Source organism: Lutra lutra, chromosome 3 (genome assembly GCF_902655055.1).
Source record: "Lutra lutra chromosome 3, mLutLut1.2, whole genome shotgun sequence".
Classification (NCBI taxonomy): Eukaryota; Metazoa; Chordata; class Mammalia; order Carnivora; family Mustelidae; genus Lutra; species Lutra lutra.
Window position 1 is genome coordinate 114614054 of NC_062280.1, and position 8709 is coordinate 114622762.

Here is an 8709-nt window from a genome sequence, read left to right on the forward strand (position 1 = left end):
TGTTGACCCATTTATTCTTTAGTAGGATGCTCTTTAGCATCTATGTATATGAGTTCTTTCCAACTTTCCTCATGTGATTGAGTTCTAGTTTCAAAGCACTGTGGTCTGAAAATATGCAAGGAATGATCCCAATCTTTTGGTACTGGTTGAGACCTGATTTGTGACCCATGATGTGATCTATTCTGGAAAATATTCCATGGGCCCTGGAGAAGAATGTGTATTCTGTTGCTTTGGGATGGAATGCTCTAAATATATCTGTGAAGTCCATCTCATCCATTACTGAGTCATTTAAAGTCTTTATTTCCCCCATTGATCTTTTACTTAGATGATTTGTCCATTTCAGTGAGGGAGGTGTTAAAGTCCCCTAATATTATTATATTATTGTCAATGTGCTTCTTTGATTTTGTTATTGATTGGAATCTATAGTTATCTGGTCACATATTAGGGGCTTAGATATTAAATTATTAGATCTTCTTTTTGGCTAGGCCCTTTAAATATGTTACAGTGTCTTTCTCATCTCTTATTACAGTCTTTGGCTTAAAATCTAATTTGTCTGATATAAAGACTGCCACCCCTGCTTTCTTTTGATGTCCATTGACATGGAAAATGGCTTTCCACCCCCACACACACACACTTTAAATCTGGTTGTGCCTTTGGGTCCAAAATGAGTCTCTTGCAGACAACATATCAATAGGTCTGCCCCCCCTATCTGATACTCTGTGTCTTTTGATTGGGGCATTTAGTCCATTTACATTCAGGATAACTACTGGAAGACATGAATTTAGTGACATTATATTGTCTGTAAGGTGACTGTTAGTGTATATTGTCTCTGATCCTTTCTGGTCCAAGTTGCTTTTAGGTTCTCTCTTTGCTTATAGGACCCCTTTCAATATTTCCTGTGGGACTGTTTGGTGTTTGCAAATTCTTTCAGTTTTTATTTGTACTGGAAGCTTTTTATTTCTCCTTCTATTTTCAATGACAGCCTAGCTGTATGTAGTATTCTTAGCTGCATATTTTTCTCATTTAATGCTCTGAGTATATCATGTTAGTACTTTCTGGCCTGCCTATCTCTGTGGATAGGTCTACAGCCAATCTAATATTTCTAATATTATAGGTTACAGACCTTTTTTCCTGTCCTGCATTCAGGATTTTTTCTTTGTCTCCGAGACTTGTAACTTTTACTATTAGATAATGGGGTGTTGACTTATTTTTTATTGATTTTGAGGGGGATTTTCTGTGCCTCCTGGATGTTGTTGCCTATTATCTTCCTCAAATTAAGATAGTTCCACTATAATTTGCTCTAATATACCTTCTTTCCCTCTTTCTCTTCTTTTTCTGGGATCTGAATTATTGTAATATTGTTTCATCTTATGGTATCACTTATCTCTCAAATTCTCCCCTCATGATCCAGTAATTGTTTATCTCTCTTTTTCTCAGCTTCTTTATTCTCTACCATTTGGTCTCCTATATCACTAATTCTCTCTTCTGCCTCATTTATCTTAGCTGTTAGAGCCTCCATTTTTTACTGCACCTCATTAATAGACTTTTTGTTTTCAACTTGGTTAGATTTTAGTTCTTTTATTTCTCCAGAAAGTGATTCTCTAGTATCTTCTATACTTTTTTTTTTCAAACTCAGATAGTATCTTTATGACCATCGTTCTGAAATCTAATTCTGACATCTTACCAATGTCCATGTTGATTAGGTCCCTGGCAGTTGATACTGCCTCTTGTTTTTTTTTTTTTTTTTTTTTTTTAGGTAAGTTTTTCCATTTTGTCATTTTGTCTAGAGAAGAACAAATGAATGAGAGAACAAAGTGCTAAAAGAGTAACAATGACCCCAGAAAAATATGCACTAAACAAATCAGAAGATACCCCAAACTGGAGGGAATAGGAAAGGGAAACAAACAAACAAAAAAGAATATGATCAGGCTGGTGAATAGAACAGAGTCACACACTAGATTTTGGGTGTATTTTGGTCTGTTAGAAGAAACTACCTCTCAAAATTTTAAGGAAAAAAATACACGCACACACACACACGCTCACACACATAGACACACACACATACACACAGAATAAGGGTAAATATGATGAATGGATGGAATATGGCTAAAAATGAAAATTAAAAAAGAAAGATTTTAGAAAAAGAATTAATAAGGAGTTGGTTAAAAAAAAAAAGAAAAGAAAAGAATAAAAAGGTGAGCGTATCATTGGGAGAAGAATAGAACAAAGCCTTATACGGATTTAGGGTATATTTGGTCTATTAGAGGAAACTGTATCCCAAAATTTTTAAGAAAGAAAAACTTACATTACACACACACACACACACACACACACACACACACACACACACACACATATACACACACACATATATATGGCTAAATACAATAAAGGGATAGAATATGACTTAAAAAATTAAATTGATAAGATGTTGCTTGAAAAAGGCAAGAAGAAAAAAATTTAGAAAAAGAAGAAAATTAAAAAAAAAAACTTTGAAAGACTAAGGAATCCTGGGGGGTAGGGGTGGGAACATGAATTCTATGTGCTGTATTCCTCTAGCACTGAAGATCTGCAGTTCTTATTGATTGGTAAAGTTGGTCTTGACTCACTGTACTTGCTGATCTTCTGGGGGGGGGGGTGTTGCACTGATTCTCAAATGTCTTTGTCCAAGGTGGAATTGCACTGACTTTGCTGGGGGCCAGCCTAAGTAATCTGCTCAGGTTTGCTCTCAGTAGCTTTTGTTTCCTGAAAGCTTTCAGTACAGCTTTGGAGGATGAGAATGTAAACAGTTGTCTCCTAATCTCTGGCCCTGGAGGAGCCAAGAACTCAGGGCCCCACTCCTCAGTTAACCCTCAGAGAAAAGTAGTCAATCTTTTCTCTCTCCCTGCTCTCTGGCCACCCTACATGCTCAACTGCCTGTGACTGAGCATTTCAATCTCTGGCATATGACACCATTTGGAGTTTCCAAAACCAGGAAATTCCTGTGGTGTGTTCTCATGACACCCCTCCCAGGGGAGGAAGGTGTCTCCCTGGATCTGCTGCTTATTGGGTCCCTGCTCAAATAGTAATAGCCCAGTTGTGGCAAGGATCATGGTTAATGGAACCCTGAGCTGAGAGCCCACTTCTTGGCTCCATCCTTGCAGCCAGATTCCCTACCCTAATATTTTGGAGCTCTATCACATTCAGCCACCTGTGGTCTTTCTGTGACCCAGAGGATTCTGAGACCACGTGGTCCCAGCGAGTGCTCCACCCCTCTCCCATGCTTAGCCACTGGAGCAATGTTCCTCAGTGGAACAGATTTTAAACATTCAGATTTTGTGCTCCTCTGCTCTATCACTTGCTGGTAGCAAGCTGAATGAGACTCCCTCCCACCATTGTCTATCTTCTCAAATACCACCTCAGATTCACTTTCTTGCATGTCCTGCCTTCCAGAAAGTGGTTGGTTTTCTGTTAATAGAATTGCTGCTATTCTTTTCTTCGATCTCCTTTTGAGTTTGTAGGTGTTCAGAAAGGTTTGATATCTATATAACTGAATTCCTGGGACCAGTTGAAATTTAGGTGTCCTACTCCTCTACCATCTTGCTCCTTCTGGGTGCCTTTTAGTTTTGTTGATTGTTTCCTCCATTTTGCAGAAGCATTTATCTTGATGAAGTCCCAATATTTCATTTCTGATTTTGATTCCGTTGCCTCAGGAGACATATTTAGTAAGAAGTTGTTAAGGCTGATGTCAAAGAGGCTATTGCTTGAATACTTCCCTTGGATTTTTAAGGTTTCAGGTCTCACATTTAGGTACTTAATCAATTTTGAATTTATTTTATTTATGGTGTAATAAAGTGGTCCAGTTTCTTTCTTTTACATGTTGCTATCCAGTTTTCCCAACACCATTTGATGAAGAGAATGTCTTTTTCTCATTGGACATTCTTTCCTGCTTTATCAAAGATTAATTGACCCTATAGTTGTGGGATCACTTCTGGATTTTCTATTCTGTTCTATTAATCTATGTGTCTATTTTGTACCAGTATCATAATATTTTGATCATTACAGACGTGGCACGTGGGAAAACTCTGACCAATTGGAAGCTGAGCATGGTAGGGAACAGTCAGGTAAGGTTTTTTTGTTTGTTTGTTTGTTTGTTTTTTGTTTTTGTTTTTTTTTCTCTTTCTTATAGATTTTTCTGAGGTCCATATACTCTATTTGGCCTATTCAAAGATATCTCACACCAGCCTACATTCTGTGTCTGTTTGTAGCTAATCTTGAAGTATTGCATGTTGTATTACATGTAGTACATGAAGTACTGCAATCTTGAAGGATGCATAGTAATGCACCCCTTTCCTTCCCTTCCTCTCTTTCAATTTATACCTCTCTCATAAGTGTGTAACAAAATTGAAATCTTGCATTATTATTTAGTATTTATATCATTAATAGTTTTCCCATCCCATTAAATATGTTTTCAAAAATATGTATTGTAACGAATGTAATCTATTTCATCAAATAGATCGCCATAAATGAATCAATCAATACCTCATCATGGACTATATTTGTTCTCATCAATTTATTTTCTTATTACAACTTAAAAAAAATTATGAATGTAGAGACAAAATATATTTTTTAAATGCTTGGGTTTGAAATGTGCCCCAGTAGCAAATAGATCCTTATATTTGTGACACTTAAGTAAATTACATTTAAAGATAATAAAATGTGCACTTAGACCTTTTAAAAATGTACCCTAGTAAAACTGACTGCTTAAGGGAAGACAGTCTTTGGATTGTCAAAATTATGCCAAAGGAAATCTCCTGTTCCTTCATGGGTTTCATATGGCAGCACATGCTGGGAATGATAAAGAATGGCATTTATTTAAGAACTCTTACTGTCCAAGCCCTTTGGTTGATCATTGTTTCTCAATATGGATATGGTGATATCCAAAATAAAATTTATATAATAAGGAAAAATGTGTTACTCTATTCACACATGGAATGAAAATACTAAGAATGGAAAGAACACTTTGACAATGAAAGACTATAATTAAAATCATTCACATAGATTTAAGAAAAGCTGCATTTGTTTAAGTTATACAACATGATAATTTGGTATACATAGTGAAATAATTACGACAGTCAAACTAATTAAAATATCATCTCACATAATTACTTTGCATGTGTATATGGTTGAGAGCAACTGAAGTCTTTTAGCAAACTTTCTGTATTCAGTAGAGTAGTATTAACTCTATTAAGTCATCATACAGTATATTACATCTCTAGACTTATTCTTCCTACATAATTTCAATTTATTACCATTTAACCAGTGTCTCCCTATTTCCCCCACCTCCCAGTCACTGGTAACCACTGTTCCATTCTATGCTTCTGTGTATTTGACATATGTATAATTCATGTATGTGTGAGATAATTCAGGTTTTTTTTCTTTCTTTATCTGACTTATTTCACTTAGCAAAATGTTCTCCAGTTTTATCAATATTGTTGCAAGTGTCAGGACCTTCTTTTTTTTAAAGTCTAAATAATATTCAGTATATTTGATACTATATACAAATAGTAAATAAATTATGAGAAGATTAGATGATAGATTGATAGACAGTAGATAATAGATAGAGATGATAGAACTCACAATTTGTTATCCATTTATTTACAACAGACACTGAGGTTGAGGTTTCAACTTCAACCCAGAGACACTGAGACACTGAGGTTTCCTTATCTTCTCATGGTGAATAATGGTGATTATTGAAGTTCAGGTATCCCTTCTCTTATTTCCTTTGGGTGCATACCCAGAATAGGAACTGTTGTATCATACTGTAGTTCTATTATCATACTGTAGTTCTATGTATACTGTAATACAGAATTTCCATACTGTTTTCAATAGTGACTCCACCAATTTATATTCCCACAAGCAGTGTACAAGGATTTCCCATATTCTTTACAACAGTTGCATCCTATTATTATTTTTTTATACTAGCTGCCTCTCTCTTTTTTTTTTTTTCAGAGAGAGAAAAAGTGAGCACGTGTGTGTGAGTTCGGTGGAGGGTCAGAAGGATAGGGAGAGAGGTTGAGAGAGAGAGAGAATATTAACCAGGCTCCACACCCAGCACAGAGTCCAATATAGGGTTCAATCTTACAACCCTGAGATAATGATTTAAGCCAAAATCACCCAGGTGCCTCATGATAGCTCATCTTAACAAGTATAAGGTGCTATCCAATTGTTTTTTGTTGTTGCTGTTGTTCATTTAGCCAACATCCCATTGTGGTTTTGAGTTGCATTTTTTTTTCATGATTACTGATGTTGAGCGCTTTTCATATACCTGTCAGTCATTTTTTTTGTTTTCTGTTGAAAAGAGGTTTTGTTGGTTTTAAAATTAGATTTTTGGGTTTTATAGTATTGAGTTGCTTGAGTTCTTTATGTACTTTGGATATTAACCCCTCATCATTTGTAAATATATGGTTTGTAAATATTTTTTTCCCAATCCATGACTTACCTTAGGAACAAATTTAACACAGGTGATAAAAATCCTATATGCTGAAAACTAAAGCATTGCTGATATAATTTGAAGACACAAATAAATAGAAAAATATTCCATATTCATAGGTTGGAAGAATTAATATTGTTAAAATATCGATACTTCCCAAAATTATGGACAACTTCAATGCAATCCTTGTCAAAATCCCAATGGCATTTATCATACACATAGAAAAAAGTAATTCTAGTATCCAAATGGAACCACAAAAGACCAACAATAGCTAAAGCAAGAGACAGGTCAAGATGGCGGAGAAGTAGCAGGCTGAGAGTACTTCAGGTAGCAGGAGATCAGCTAGATAGCTCATCTAAAGATTGCAAACACCTACAAATCCAACGGGAGATCGAAGAGAAGAAGAACAGCAACTCTAGAAACAGAAAATCAACCACTCTCTGAAAGGTAGGACTGGCGGAGAAGTGAATCCAAAGCGACGGGAAGATAGACCGTGGGGGGAGGGGCCGGCTCCCGGCAAGCGGCGGAGCAACGGAGCACAAAATCAGGACTTTTAAAAGTCTGTTCCACTGAGGGACATCACTCCAGAGGCTTAACCGGGGTGAAGCCCATGCAGGGTCAGCGTGGCCTCAGGTCCCGCAGGGTCACAGAAGGATCGGGGGTGTCTGAGTGTCGCAGAGTTTACAGGTATTAGAACGGGGAAGCCGGCTACAGAGACAGAGCCGAGGAGTAAGCTCTAAGCTCAGGGTTACCTTGAACCGGACGCAGGCTTGGTCAGCTCGGAGCGCGGCCAGAGGACAGGGTGATGGGAGTAATTGGATGCTGTTCTCTGAGGGCGCACTGAGGAGTGGGGCCCCAGGCTCTCGGCTCCTCCGATCCTGAGACCGGGAGGCCGCCATCTTCATTCCCGTCTTCCAGAACTCTACAGAAAGCGCTCAGGGAACAAAAGCTCCCGAAAGCAAACCCAGCAAACCCGAGCGGATTACTCAGCCCGGCCCCAGGAAAGGGCAGTGCAACTCCGCCTGGGGCAAAGACACTTGAGAATCACTACAACAGGTCCCTCCCCCAGAAGAGCAACAAGAAACCCAGCCAGGACCAAGTTCACCTACCAAGGAGTACAGTTTCAATACCAAGGAGAGCATCGGAATTACAGAGAAGGAGAAAGCAAAGCACAGAACTCATGGCTTTCTCCCCATGATTCTTTAGCCTTGCAGTTAATTTTTTTTTCTTTTGTTTTTCAATTTTTTTTCTTCTTCTGCTAAATTATTTTAACTTTTACCCTTTCTTTTTGAACGTTTTCTAACTAGTTTATCTAATATATATATATATATATATTTTTTTTTTCCTTTTTATATTTTTATATTTTTTCTTTATTGGTTTTCTTTTTTTAATTGTTTCTTTTTTTTTCCTTTTTTTTTTCTTTCTGAACCTCTTTTTATCCCCATTCTCCCCCCTCACGATTTGGGATCTCTTCTGATTTGGCTAAAACATATTTTCCTGGGGTTGTTGCCACCCTTTTAGTATTTTATTTGCTCCTTCATATACTCTTATCTGGACAAAATGACAAGGCGGAAAAATTCACAACAAAAAAAAAAAAGAACAAGAGGCAGTACCAAAGGCTAGGACCTAATCAATACAGACATTGGTAATATGTCAGATCTAGAGTTCAGAATGACGATTCTCAAGGTTCTAGCCGGGCTTGAAAAAGGCATGGAAGATATTAGAGAAACCCTTTCGGGAGATATAAAAGCCCTTTCTGGAGAAATAAAAGAACTAAAATCTAACCAAGTTGAAATCAAAAAAGCTATTAATGAAGTGTTCAGTAGTTCCTCAAGGAAAGATCCTTTACCTCTTTGATTAGGTGTAATCCCAAGTATCCTATGGCTCTTGGTGCTGTAGTTAATGGAATCGAGTCTCTTTCTATAATTTCCCTTCCCTTTCTATAATTTCATTGTTAGTATATAAGAAAGCAACTGATTTCTGTGCATTGTTTTTGTATCCTGCCACATTACTGAATTCTAGAATTCTGTATGAATTCTAGAAGTTTGGGGGGTGGAGTGTTTTGAGTTTTCCATATAAAGTATCATGTCATCTGTGAAGAGAAAGAGTTTGACTTGTTTTTTGCCAATTTGAATACCTTTTATTCCTTTTTGATTTCTGATTGCTGTTGCTAGGACTTCTAGTGCTATGCTGAGCAATAGTAGCAAGAGTGGGCAACCTTCTCATGTTCCTGATCT